Here is a 15,864-nt window from a genome sequence, read left to right on the forward strand (position 1 = left end):
TTCTGTGCATGATAAACAAGTATGAAAGCTACATCATGGTTTCTAACTAAAAGGTCAAAACATCATTTGACTAACGTTATCCGCTTTAAATTCATATGATACATACAATTGGAGAATAGCAAAAATGTATTCCGTATATTCCTAATACAGTACCCAAATGCCCTTTTGCATTTCAAAAGAAACTAACACCGCATGACATATATACATGTAACATAATAAATGTGGGTGCGTATCGTTTATGATCTAATAAATTGCATTATAACGCTTAGATTGTTAACATAAGAGAGATTTCGACACCATCGTAACTAGTTATACAACTTCTATTGTGTATTTATAACTTTTAATAATCAACATATAAACCTTGGCACTGACAAACGACGCTGGGGTCAGTGTCAGACGGGGATCAACGGTTTAGTTCTTAATAAACCTGTCGAGATTAAATAATACGTCGTTTTCTCTGCGTCATATCGTTAATTTATTACATCTACCGAACAATATTGATAGCATCATTACCTCCAGTAATATATCCTCGTGGATATGGAATTTTAAAGATTTTTAATAATTAAAGAGATATTAACGAAATAATGACTTTATCGTGTACGTTATTGAAGCACAGTGTATTTGACATGGTATCTATAAATGTCTATAATGTAAAAGATAATTTGTTTTCCGAAATTGTACTAGATCTACATGTATATGAATAAAAAAGAGCATGAGCCTAAACGGATCTAAATATTGTCAAAATAAAGCACAGTAGGGCAAAACAATTTTACATCAATACAAAAGATTCAAATAGACGCAAAATGTTCACCTTCTCTTCAACTTGCTATTAAAGCATTGTATACTCGAATTTTTCCAGTAGCCGTAAGTTTCCGTTATATTTGACAGCTGTGAACTTGATTGAAGGCCAAGGTCATTTGTTTGAACAAACTTGTAAGCACTTTATCCCAGTATGCCACAAATGCAACAAGTGGACAAGCATTGACCCAATTATTTTAAGAATTAAGACTTTTGGTCCACGCTTATAGTAAATTGAGAAGCTGGAGTAAACATTCATTTAGTGTGTATCTTACGCCTAATTGTCACTGCAAAGTTCTTGAAAGCTTCATCAATATTTGACTCCCAGTCAGATACTTAGTGACTAAAGCGTCGATGAATAGTAACATTTTATCTATTTAAGCAGATGAAAATGTAGTATTTTCTTCAGTTACAAAGTTACTTACTTTACTCTATTATCACCATTGAAAAGTTTATGTTCTGTCTGTCAGTCGTGGAGCATCTTTACTAACAGTAGCTGTAAATCAGAAGTTCTCGGTTAATAAGATTGCGATTCCATTGAAAATGTCTGCATGCTTTTTGGTTCTGTTCCTTTCTTTTATTTATAATCTTGTGTGAAAATAGAAAATTGACACGTGTTAAATATCCGAAGTAATCGAGCCCTTTTATGGAGTAAAGGGGTTCGAGAACGGAACCTTGAAGCGCTCCAATACAGACTACAATGGCCAATAACAGCTATAATTGAAAACTGAAATGTTCCCTCTGTTCAAATGGTAGACATAACCATGCAAGATAAATAAAACAAATGGGTTATATCAAACTAATAATATGCAGCCAATTTTAAGATTTTATGTAAAGCGCTAATAACCTTCCACAATGGAAATATTGATCACGGGCGTTTGGCTCTATATACATTTCTATATGTATCAAACGCCTGTGGATTGACTAACAGTACTCCACTGGTATATGTGCCGTTGTTTTAAGCCGAATATATTATTCGGCATCCAAAGTTACCAACAAAAATCGGCCAGTTATCGCACATTCGAAACCGAATATTACTGTCGCTGAAGAGTTCAAACCCAGACCAATACACTGACACTAGAATGACCGGTCGTTGGCCAAGGTCTCCCAATTTGAGCTTTGAACATGATAAATCATAACAATGTTTTTTAGAATAAACTATTTTAATAAAATAACAATACATATATGGTAAAACACAACAAGTAGGAAAAAAAACTATCACAGATAAGAATGTTTTATCAGTAACAACTAACTTTGGTCATTATATAACGACGTTAATTAAACACTACAATACACTAATCCTCTCAGTCGCCTGAGTGGAGCAATCAGAGGTCGCGTTTCTGAGGGCATACTAGTCATTTAATCACCGCCCGATAAAGTGTACCACTCAATAATTATGGAAGTGTTTCCTTGTATACCTCTCAAAAGTTCGAACACGTGTAGTTAAGGGTGACTAACACTCCGAAGGACAGATGGTTCGTATTTTAATGAACAGCTGTATTCCTCGGAACGAAGTGTTCAAAAAATAGGATCATTTTTTTGGATTGTATGTCCGATTAGCTGAATACGACTTCCCATTGAGGAGATTAAAAACTATCCAAACACCAGGAAGTATCATGACTAACGGAGGATGGTTGGTGTACTGCCGATCAGTTGCTTGGCGCGAATCTATTCAACTGACACAGTAAGGGCTAAGGGAAATAACTCTCAGAGTCGCGTGTCCATTATTGGGATGAACCGCGCACCGTTCACGTATTTTGGTTTACGCGAAGAAGTCGAAAAGGTTTGTTTCGATAAAGTAACACCCTTTTTGTTCTTCATACAAGAGTACTTTTCCTACGGAATAGCCTTCTGAAACTGTTCCATTTCCTTTTCTTTTTGAAATCAGGATCCGTTGTTACCCGGATAGCCATTCGAAATATTTCCTCTAATCCGACTCCGTCCAATGAGCTACATTCCATATACTTAACAGCGCCTAGACGTTTAGCCATCTTACGGCCTTGTTGTGTAGACACACAGGAATCGGTGATGTCGATGACGGAACCTCGTAAATCGGTCTGGGTACCGACCAGGATAAAGGGGGGTGTTGGGGCCGGTACTCTCTCGAATCTCCCGGCACCCACTTGGCACCGGACCATTATCCAGGGAATCTTTGTCATCATCCACAGCAAAAAACAGGACGAGAAACTATGTCTGTGTCGAAGTAAGACAGCGTCCTCAAACGGTCGTATGTATCCTGAAAAATTGTAGCAATGAAATTACTTCTCTGTAGATCGGTTAAACGAATGCCTAAAAAGGAAATTTCTAAAATATTTTATTTGCACTTCACATAATTTGAATCTGATTTTTCTCGATTTAAGAACGAGTTACCCATTTTGGTAAATAAATGGATTTTTTTTTCATTTGCTCTCTTATTATTTATAGATTTGATAATTGAGTGAATTAATTATCTCAAAAGATAATAAAACAAACCTACCTGGCCGGCCGTGTCCATTACCATGACGGGCACATCGCCTTCCTCTTTAGGGACCGTCACTGAAAGGAATCAAAGGGAGATAAGTCGCAGAATATACGCATAGCAAATATGTTGTGATACAGGGCGATCCAATTGATAATATCTTGTTATTGTAGATAAACTTGAATTTAATTCAAAATTCTCAAAAGAAATCATCATAAACTATTACATCGTACAAGAAATAATATTGTTTTGATTTGGGGAGAGGTAGGGGTGTTGGAAAACCTGTAATATACATGTCGCAATAGGCCTATCCCGATCCGTTATCCCATGAACAAGAACCATCCTATTTCGTGCAATTGTATAATATACAGATGGGATTTTTTTTTCATTTTACTGTAATAGTCCCCGATAAACAACTTCAACGTTTTGACATTTTCGCGCTATCTCTACTCGCTGTCCTAATGGAGGAATCGCCTTACTGACATGAACGCGAGACACGATCTTTAGTTAAATTTTTATTCACATTCTGTATTTATGTAGTTTTTTTCAGACTGTATAACGTAGCTGGACACATAAGTTATGATGGTGTCCGATTCGGTAGTCATTTTACGGTCTGTCTACCCTGCCCGCCTACAACTAATTCAGTAGTCACTGTGCACCTCTAAAAGCTATGTCGTCTGCGGTTGTCAACAATGGATGGGAAAAAATCATTAGATATCTCACAGTATGATATAACGAAACAGGATCTGTCTTGGGTGTCTTGGGTGTGTAGAATAGTTTAAATACCTGTGTCATGATAGCATGGAATATATTATAGATTAATAACATGACATTCTAATTTAACTATAATAATAAAAATCGTAATTATTGGAATTGATGATATAAATTAAATAACAAATTCACAGCGCTCCCGTGAATTTCGTCTTTACTGAGGCAGAATAACGTACTAGACCACAAAAACCTATTAAGGATGGATATATGGTATATAGAGAAGTCTCTAAAACCTCGGGTACTATCCCGTAGTATTGTATGATATCGGAAATAATTATTGTGGTTTGTTTGTGAAATTTGTTATTTTATGCTAGATTTATAACTCAAGTGCAGCGTGAATCATCTGACTATATACCCCGGACCAGATGGCGAGGATATGAAATGGCTCTGATTGGATGTTTCCTGTCTGTGATTGTTCCAGTAACTCCCTAGGTCGCGTGCCGATTTAGGGATTAATCAAGTCGACGAAAAGGCAATGGCCTCGGACAAAGAGGGTGGAATTTACAGCGACACCGTTAATTATATTGTTATAATGATGGCTATTGTTAAACTAGTCAGATCTTTCTCAGCAAAATCGGAAATATAGCCATGGTGCACATCATATGAAAAATACACTTGGTGATTACTCATCGAGGTTACTGTACCGTTTTGATAAAACAATTACTTTTTCCCATAAGTGAGGATTCGAGATGGTGGGGGTGGGGCGGTTGAAATCGTGGGAATAAAATTTTAGAGCGCGTATTACCGTAAATTTCCTAATATTTCATATCAAGGACGTAGATGACTTATAAATTATTGTTGACTATCTATCAAACAATGACACCACTTATCATAACAAACTTTGGAAAATGCATTTTTTATTTTCTATTATAGGAGAGATCATAGTATTTTATTTTAGTACACTACAAATATTCCGCCAAGTCACACAAAGGCATGTTATAAGCATCGCATTTCAAAACTTTTTTTTATGGCGGAAAACCTGAGGGATGAGGGCACAGGGGCCAACTCAATGAAAATGGATGTTGTCATACATTTTTTTTGTATTTGATGGATGGACTAATGAGAATATATGACAGCCATGTGATTTTTTTTCGAAAAATACGAGATTTGAAAAATTATTTAAAAATCGGGATATTTCCTTTAAAACTTTTATAGTAAATATCACGTTTTCGTAATAATTTTTCAAATCTCGTATTTTTCGAAAAAAAAAACACATGGCTGTCAAATATACTCATCAGTCCATCAACCAAATACAAAAAAAATGTATGACAACATCCATTTTTATTGAGTTGGCTCCCTGTGGATGAGGGGTGCTATTTAAATACAAACTTCTGCCAAGAAATCCCACAATACTTTTTTCGGCAAAATTATTGCGTTAAATATATCTTTAAGCTTGTGTAAATTATCTTGTAGTCTTGAGAAAACGAAATGCGCAGTAAAAACACGTTAGATTGTACTTTTCTTTTCTTTGAAGTCGACACACGTTAGATTGTACTTTTCTTTTCTTTGAAGTCGACGAAAGCCCTTGGAGCTCTCTATTAATTGTCTTTTTATCTAGAATTTCTGCGTTTCGGTCGTAAATGAATTTGCATGGTACAACGAAATGCATAACATTACATAATATTGTTTACTACAGCTAGGACAAACACCCTCGGCAGTTTTAGTGTGTTTACCGATTACCTTATATGTTTACCGTTTACCTACAGTACAAATGGTGTTCTCTTTGTTATATTGGCGCCACGAACAATTAATAATGAAACATCACTAATACGGAAATCAAACTCCTCGCCAGGAAACAAAGTATCTTTAGTTTTTGTATTTCTATTTTTTTCAGTCTTGAATACAATCGTCAATCTAATTTGAACATTTTAGATTATTGTTTCATCTATCTTTCCATAAAGATTATTGAATAAAAATATGACTTAGAAAAATAATATCTGTGATTATATACATATTCCGCGGTATATTTTTCTTTCTTCTTTTTTCCCATGAAAGATAGTGAACCATCAATTAAGAAATTACATGTTTAAAAAAACTTACCTGTATAACTATCAAAGCAGGTTGGTTGATATTCCGTAAGAATTTTCCCGGTACTATAACTAAGAACCATACTGGTTTTCCCGACCCCTCCGTCACCGACAACCACACATTTCACCTCCCCATCTCTTGCAGTAAAACTGTCGATCTCTTCTCCACGTTTAGTCACCATTTTTATGCTTTTCGTAAAATTTACAAGTACGTCCGTCGATGTCGTCTGCTTCTAGTACAATGTGAATCAGTAGTGTCACAGGCCCGTATTATACAGCGTCTATAAATAACACTGACATTGAGTATAATACAAGTGTATGCGGCGTTATGACGTCACTCACTTAACACTTGACGCTCCGCCCACATTTGGATAAAGTAATTATAAAGTACAAATGTGAGCTATTAATAGCAATATTACACAGATGGACTTTACACTAGGGAAAATGACAAAATGATGTTGTTTATAGTTTCATGATCTACCGATGTATGTAGCTGACTAATTATAGAAGCCAAATTAGTTTGACTAAAATGAGACGAAAATTACGTCAGACAATATCTAGGCTTACAACGAATACGAAATAATGGGTATATGCAAAATATCAACAAAAAAAATGAATTAAATGGGAAAATATAATGTTTTTTTTCCTTTTTTAAGTCAATCAATCAAACCGGCGTCCGAAATGGATGTTGTTCATGTACAATATCAAACTTGCGATGGGTGTATTAGATTATAGCTGCATCATTCACTTATTATTCATATGTACAGCTTTGACTGTACTTTTAATTGTATAATAATGTACAAATAGATCAACTAGTGACAAACTAACGGACGGAGGAATAACGAACGAAGTCAAATGATTGGATCAATTAATCGATATTAATTGACGAATGAATAAACAAACAAATAAACGAACAGACAATGGGGAAAATAACGAATAAATGACTGACATTTACTCCTCGCTCGTTCTTTGATTTATCTGTTTATTTCAGTTCAATACAGATGTAGTTCATTTGTGTTTCTGTATATACCCCGGGAGATTTCGGTAAGAAAACATAATTATATATGGTACTTAATTACTGCTCGATCAGATAAGGAGAGATAGTCTACTGAGATTATCAAGATGGTATTAGGGATTTAACGTGAGTTAAGCACATTAGCCACAGGCGTTTGGCTCTGTAGACATGTTGCTCTCTCTATATATATGTAATATCGTGTCACAGTATCACATATATAAAGAGAGAAAAATGGCTAGAGCCAAACGCCTGTGCATTATCCAACTCGCGTGTTCTTTTACAGATTACTGTGGTATTCACGTCATTCTCGGATTTATAGAGGGAGTGGTGGGGTGCATAGTTAGTCAATATGACGTTTGAAATAGTCCATACGTTGCACATCAAACAATTCAATAAAACTGAGTGACAGGTGACGCCTGTTAAAGGTGCAATTTATTGGGTTAATTAAATTATGACTGCTGTCTCGAGATTCTGAATACAACACCCAAATGCATTTACAATTTACATACCTGATTAATATGTAAAATACCATACTATAAACAGGATTAAAAAATAGACTCCACTACGTACGGTCGCCATTCGATACCCGAAACGGAAAAAATCAGTCACTTCCAATTCATGAAGATTTGCCTTGCTACCTGGTAATTTGCGACGTTGTATATGATAACATTTACTACATATGCACCTTTCATAGTACGCATGTATGCAAATGAAAGTACAAAGTATGTTTTACATTGACTCTGAGATGTTGCCGTTCAAACTGACGGAATAATAGACCTGGCAAATAGATATTATTAGTATGGAGACTATGCATAAATATTTGTCTTGTCGACAGCAGTTATCCATCTTGAAAAGGTCAAGAACATAAAAAAATTCATTAAAACGACAAACCGAACAACAAAAAAATTAATTTAATTTTTTCAATATATTTTTTACTACATTTATTACATATGATCTATATACGGCACGCTAGATGACATCTTACATAATACAAATAGTGTAGGTACTGACACACGATTATATTGAGGTATAATAAAAAGTCCTAATATGATCTTAAAATAGCACATCAATATAGGTTCTTTGTTTATTCATTTTACATAACATTCTCTATATAATACAATTTATATATAGCTTTGTATAATTCCTGCTCAGGTCACGATTTCCTTTAATCTCTGCGTATAAGGAACTTGAGCGATCTGATATATATAGATAGCCACGGTCCTAATCTCGACAACCTGTTATTTTATGATTTGTCTCAATAAAGATGCGATATACTGAGAATACCGCAATTAACAATCTAGACCACAGGCACGTGTACGATGCCCGGAGGGGGAGGCAGACAGGTGATTGTCCACTTCCTTTATCTCTAGTGACGTCACAGCGTTCCAATACACATCCACGCACGGATCTATATAATTAGAGAGTTATCTGAAGTAATTAACGATAATTAAAGGTTAAGTACTTGTGGTCAGTTTGTCACGCCACGGGAATGAAAGGGATCTCTATCAACAAACCATATTGTTGAGGTGTAAACTAATGCCTGTGTCCTACTAAAGTATTGAGGTTAATTTCTATAATCATTCTGTTCACTGTAGAGTAACAGTAAGTCAACACTTGACAGACAATTTGTTGTCTTATTGTGATAAAAATATGAAATTTTCACAATTTATTTATCACTTGGTTTTGCTACATTTATTACAGTATAGATCTCATCACGTGTTGAGGATTCCTGTGACGGAATAACGGGTGTAATGTATAATGGCAAAGGAAGTATTCTGTGAACTTATCAAAATAGCATTAGACCCATTTTCTCCTACTTCAATGCAGACGACAACGGATTGCGATATGATCTTTTATAAGAGAGGCGTTCCCGGAACGTAATAAATTCAAAACATTATTATGCACACAGGGACCTGGCACGATTTTTTTAACGAAAAGTATTCATATATATATTATAGTATCTATCTATGTATACTGTGCATGTCCCTGTGATTACGTATATATACCATATTTTTAGCATGACAAAGTTCTGTGATTAAGAAACTAACTAGCACTCTGATAAAAACAAAGGGCGGTAACTTGTTCAAATATTAAAACATAAAGCTAAAAACACTAATCATCCCATACAATCTAATAATAATATATGTGTGTGAGGGTGTGTGTAATCTCGTAAAACCTCCCAATATACGGACAGCGAAAGTACTGAGAAGGGTGACAACTCTTGTAAGATTTTCTCAAATCAAACATCGGTCCAACGTATTATCCTACCGTGGGTGATTTTTTCAAGTAATCACCATTAGGATAAAATAACAAATGTGGTTTTGTTACACAAGTTATTCATTCCTTAGATAAAGATGGACGCGTCAGAGTATATATTTATAGATACAGCGGTATCGTGATGAGGCTAGGAATAAAGCTAATTACAGGTAGAGAATCTCATTTACATGTTGAACGTTTTAGACCAAACACCATGAAGGTAATATATATATAATTATTATGTATAACGTCCAGGGCGTTGTTGGTCAGAAAATTATAACTATACACGCCCATGTTCCCGGCGACTATCATGTGGAATTAGAAAAAAAAAACGTAAAATTAAAATGAATGAGCAAATTAATAAATAAAAAAATCATATCAAAAAAATAATTGTTCATTTTTTTCTATTTTCTCGTTTACTTTCAGAATGAATGAGCTTGTATTATGTAAGTTGGGTATGTGTAATTTAAATGCAAATTTAGCTAAAGGAGGAAAGAGAAGAACTTGCCAAATCAGGAGGAAGAGATTCCACTAAGTAATTGTTTTAGAACTGGTGTGTATCTTATTAAGACATTTGTCCTGGTTTTCGGTTTTGAACGGGAAGTTGTCATGTACGTCACAGACAGACTGTATACTTATACATTATATGTTAATATCCATGACATGCCCCTTTAACTTGTACTAAGATACGAAAAGTGAAGACTTGACAGCACTTGTACAAATGTATTAGGATGAGACGAGGACCTGCTATGTGAGATATCTTGTTATTTGGTTAACACACAGTTGTACGTGAATTTATTTTCATAAAATAAATTCTTTAGATTGAGAATAATTTACGTTTTGCTAAAGAAACAAGGCCGAACTTAGACTGACATGTAAACCACACACTCTTTTCCAAGTTTAAAATATTTACATAAACAATCTCTGGATGCTGCCAAAGCCTTCGATTGCGTTTGGCATAAGGGTCTGTTTGTCAAACTTATAGCCCTTGGTTTTAATCGTGATTTTATTAATGTCATTGTCTCATTATATAATGATATGTACAGTGCAGTTCTTTATCAAGGTTTTATTTCAAAATGGTTTCCTATATGTCAGGGAACACGACAAGGGAGTATTCTCTCTCCTTGGCTTTATTCTGTGTACATTAATGATTTGTTAAATGAATTATGTTCTTCTAAGTCTTCTTTTTTCATTCAAGACGTTAACGTCACTTGTCCTACTCAAGCAGACGATATAGTTCTTCTTTCACTATCTAAACGTGATCTTGACAATTTAATGGTATACTTGTTATATATATAGTTGTAATTGGAGATTTGAATATAATGCTTCAAAATCTATTGTTATTGTTTTTAATGAAAAAAGAAGTGCTTTTGTCAATACGAAACGTAAGTGGTTTCTTGGACCAAAAGAGGTAGTAGAGTCCTCTAATACTACACATGTTGGTATTTACGTGGACAAGTTTCGTCCTGGTCGTCCAGAAATGGACGAAATTGTGCATAAGTTGCGTGGACAAACCTCTGCGCTTATGCAGTGCAACTTGCTTGGCACAGGGATTAACCCCCTAACAAATTTAAAACTTTATAAGTCTATTGTTCTTTCTAGAGCTTTATTTGGTTGTGAGCTCTGGTTTGCACTTTCTTTAACCGATTTGCGGCGACTAGAGACTACCCATCATCTATGTACCAAACTTATACAGAATTTTCCAATACGTACTAGATCAGATATTGCATTGGGAATGTTAGGTATAGTATCTCTATCTGTATATATTGAACAATGTAAGTTAAGATTTTTTGCTGCTCTGTGTAATGTCAAGTCTGTATGTACTGCGAAGCAGTTGTTTTTGTTACGTCTATACCACATGTATTTAGGTATATATAAGTCGAAAACAGGTTTTATTTTCGACGTATGGAATATTTTTCACAAATACAACTTGCAGTCGTTTGTTTATGATTACTTAGAGTCAACCTGGATTCCAAGCAAACGTACATGGAAATATATTGTTAAAAATGTCTTACTTCTTGAGGAAAGTAATCAATGGAAACAGCGTCTGACATTAAACCCTGAATTGCGCAGGTTCAGAAATATTCACATGGAATTTTCTCCATCGATTTTGTGGTCAATTTCCAAAGTTTCTCCATCTTTTTCTGGTATCTGTAAACGCGTCTCCAAATTATGGATTACTCCCCCTGATTGTGAGTTACACTGTGCCAAATGCAATATTTATGTGTGTCTGACGCTGTTGCCCATTGTACTTTAGATTGTAGAAATATAGATATAGTCGCAATTAGAGATACGTTTTTTACAAAAGTTGTGAATATATATCCCGTTCGTGTATATGTTCTATTAGACCAAGCGGACAGGGAAGAACAAATACATATTATTCTTGGCCGCCCAAATGAGAACATTATTCTAGCTCTCGGTGATGATAATACCGTATATTCATTCGTTCAAGATTGTTTGTGTTTCGCAGATAAAGTGTCTGCATTGACCTTTCAGTAATTAAATGCTCTATATACCATTCGCTGTATAGTGTAGCTATTTGATGTCTTTTCTCATAACTGTATTTGTAAGTTTATACTTACTTTTCAATTAGTGGCAATACAGTAGATTCAATTCAACATGTTTGTTGATAGTCAAAGTTAAACTGATGCTTTCCTGTGCATTCATATAGATTACAATTAATGATACTATTTCTATTCTATTTCCTTTTTTACTTTTTTGCCTTGTGTTCTCCCTTTCCTTAATGCTATCTCACCTTTTTTTGTTTTGTTATTACCTTGCACCTTTTTTTGTTTGTATTCTTATATGTTCATGTAACTCTTCGTTTACGGAGGAATAAAGATATGAATGAATGAATGTCATTGTGGTTTTTACACGTGCGACACCTGTAATACTTTTTCTTGCGTAACTAAGTAAGTGTGAATTATATCTGATAAGTGGTGCCAAGTCTAGCGATAACGTAAGGTCAGGGTTCGTACCTGATGAAATACCTGAAGGTAGAAAATAACAAAGGAAATTTGAGGTGCGAATCTCAGTGTCAATTTCATCTGATGTGGATTGTCATCCCCGACAAGGAAATCATGAACACGGAACATCGACGATGGTAGTCGACTGGGTGTCTTGTACTACATGTTAACCACACAGCGGTCTTAATTTACATATACTTAAAGCTTAAACGCCTAAGTTAATTAATTATTCTAATTTCAAAATGTACTTATTATATTAAGCAGGAGAGACATTGATATGAAATATCAGACAATACACGAATAAGTTGTACCGATATATTAGAAACCAGCGAAATTTGCGTTTACTTTGTCGTTTTCGATAAATTTCAGAGACATTTAATCTAGCCTGATCCCTTTATCTTACAAACGATCGACGCCAAGTACTACCGTGTAAAGCATAGACATATTGGTGTAATACTTTTTCAACACATACTAGTACATGTACATGTACAATCTTAGCTGCAATATTGTAGCTCAAAAGACTATTAGACAGAAAATGGTGTCGTCTTTAGAGCTACAATTGGTGGCTATTACTGATAATGGAGCAAAGAAATGATTATGCAAACCATTATAAAACGTTTGTTTGCATTTTTATCGTACTTGTTTGATATCGCCTACTTACTAGGCAATAAAACTGAACCACATAAAATATCAAATTCTCATCGAGGCATTATTTTTTTACGTAATACATATACCGGTAAAGGTCTTTCTGAAGGGAATTTATACGGCAAGTCCACAAATTGTGAATTTGACGTCTTGTGAGCGGTACGGTAGATATTAAGAATGGTGGTTGTGTTTGTTTTGGACAAAAATATTATGTAAACGCATGTATACGTATAAAATAATTGGAAACCTACAAAAAAGTGTAGAAAACTATGCCCGAGTGATTTTCGGAGGCAGTGCTCCACTACGACACATAGGGACCAATTCGTACCCGGCCGAAAGGTAGTACAATCTCAAACAGCCAAGAAGTTATTTCATCAGAGATTGACTCAAACCCGTGATCTTAGAAATAAAGTATGCGATTCTGGAGACATGTGGCGACTGCATACACATGAGTAATGTATAAACCTATTAATTAATCTGGACGCCAATATAACCTATCTTAATCAGTTAACTTTAAGCTGATACAGTGATAGCAATGTTAATACAATACTGTCGTTATCTCACAAGTAAAAGCCATTAACGATATACTTATCTGACATATCGTATACGGCTCAAGGTCAGAAAAGGGGCGTGATGCCATCATATAAGGTGATCCCTAAAATACACAAGTACAATGGAACTTGTTTTGAGTTTAGAATTAGGAGGACATGAGAGTCATGAACGGGATGGCGGAATGATGGAACAGCTTCTGAATAGTGGGGCTAAACACTAAAAAAATACTTGTAATTTCATTCTCACACACATCTATTTTACAGATAGTATATGAACAGTGAGCGCGAGACCCTGTCGCGAAATTTTTGTTAGTTAAAATTTTAAATCAACTATCCTAAACAAACATTAAGTTTACTGATCTTTAGTATGTACTTTTATATTACAGGATAGTAGACATATGCCGACCTGTATGTAACCCTTACCTATCGGCGCTGTCTTCGCACGTTGTACTACAAAGGACCGTGGAAGACGTAACGGAACACCCCAGTGTAAAGTACATGGACAACGAAACTAGAAGCCATTCGATTAACTTGATCACTTGAAAATTAAAGTATACAGACTTTAGGCAAGATAAGTCTTTTGTCTGTTACCACGTTTATCTGTAATAATGAAACCGTACACTTTTAACCCAATTTATGTTGCTGGGAACTTCACTGTCTGTTGATGTTTACAAACATTTCCAGGACAATAAATCAAATGTAACAATACAGGCTTCTAGTCACGTAAATAATGTTTCTTCGTCTATTTCAGATAATCACATGTTTGGAAAATTAAACATATTACACGAGATTAAAAATAGTTTTATTTCAAACATTACTGCTCATTCTATCTACCGACATATATGTAAGCTGTGGTCCAGATAAATTTTTAGGGATGGGTAATTGTACTTACGCTTTCGAAAGAGAGGGGTACAACTTTGACATCTGTGCGAACTCAAAACTTCACAGAGATATTTGGATAAAAGTTATGTGTGTATAGTGTAGAGTAATCGATAAGCTAGCAAGTGTGCAAATATCTATCTGAATCAAGGATAAAGATTACGTAGACTCTAAAAATAATTGGAATTAACCTGATTTTACTAAACTTCTGATTTTATTTCTGGATTATTTTATGGGTAACCGACAGGTTTTTGATGGGTACTTTACCCACTTTACCCATATACGCATCTTAACTGGAGCACTGTTAACAGTAATCAAAGTACTCAAAGTACTGCAAATACAACGCAACAGAAACAGAAAATAAAATGAAATCAAATGAATTTCCAAAATCAAAATATATAAACCATATTATAAAGACTTTGATATCAATTATTTCAAGAACATTCAACTGATCACAGAAAATACATGTTTTGTTTGACATTTTTCTTCATTAAAGTTCCTACATGAAAATTACAAAGAAAACAAAAGTCTTCATTAAAATGAGTTTTTATCCTTAATATACTCTTGTTTCTTATGTTGCACATACACCTATTTTGGTAAAACCATGCACATATGAGGGCAGCCTTATACATTATTCTGCCTTTACCTCAGATCTGTGTTTAACGTTCATTTAAAAACATTATTTTAAAGTACACAAAAAGGGCATATGATTAGTTTACTTTAAAACTCTTATGTCTATAAGCCTTAGATAGTAAGTTATCATTAACAGAGATTATGTAAGTTGGACAGAGGAGTCACCAGCAAGCAACAGTTGACCTAGATGGGCTGTGTATTATATAACACTTTGTGTATTCTATACACACTCTATACACACTCTGTGTATTCTATACACACTCTGTTTATTCTACCAATCAGTAGGCAGTCTTCCCATGACTACTGATTGGTCCAAAGGAATATTATTCAATGAATAGGGAATTTATGAATGGAAGTTTATGAGTGAAATGGTTCAAGAGGTCACCACTAGATGTCAAGTCCTACTCAGTCTTACACATCAATAGTAAACCGGATAGCATTAATACAACCGCTAGTCGCGTTGTATTAAAAAGAAGTATGGAAAAGGTTTTTCAAAGAAAGAACAATTATCAATATTTCATAAAATATTTACAAGTTTTTAAAATTTCCCTTCAAAAGCCTAATTTGAATTTTTCTGTACTTTATGTCTGGAAACTGAAAAAGACATTATTCTATTGTCGAACTCGGAAGGGGTTTTTAAGAATTTGATTGGTGCTTGCAGAACCATCAATAAATACTGCTGTACATTGTACGGTACTTCGTAGGTCTCTAGCAGTAATTTTTAATGGTCACAATGACTCCAGAACAAAATGCAATCACGTTTTCTTATTTATCATCGTGAAAAAGAATCTGTCGGGGCGTACCTAACCTGTAATTTTGTCTGTATGATACATTTCCTCAGTCACAAGCGCTTTAGTTATAAATG

The 15,864-nt window shown here is 34.7% G+C and overlaps 1 pseudogene; it reads right to left on the bottom strand.

Moving 5' to 3' along the window:
- Positions 1–1,942: 1,942 nt before the first annotated feature.
- Positions 1,943–6,330, bottom strand: LOC138318605 (cell division control protein 42 homolog; annotated as a pseudogene).
- Between the last annotated feature and the right edge of the window lie 9,534 nt (positions 6,331–15,864).

The sequence above is a fragment of the Argopecten irradians genome, chromosome 3 (genome assembly GCF_041381155.1).
Source record: "Argopecten irradians isolate NY chromosome 3, Ai_NY, whole genome shotgun sequence".
Lineage (NCBI taxonomy): Eukaryota > Metazoa > Mollusca > Bivalvia > Pectinida > Pectinidae > Argopecten > Argopecten irradians.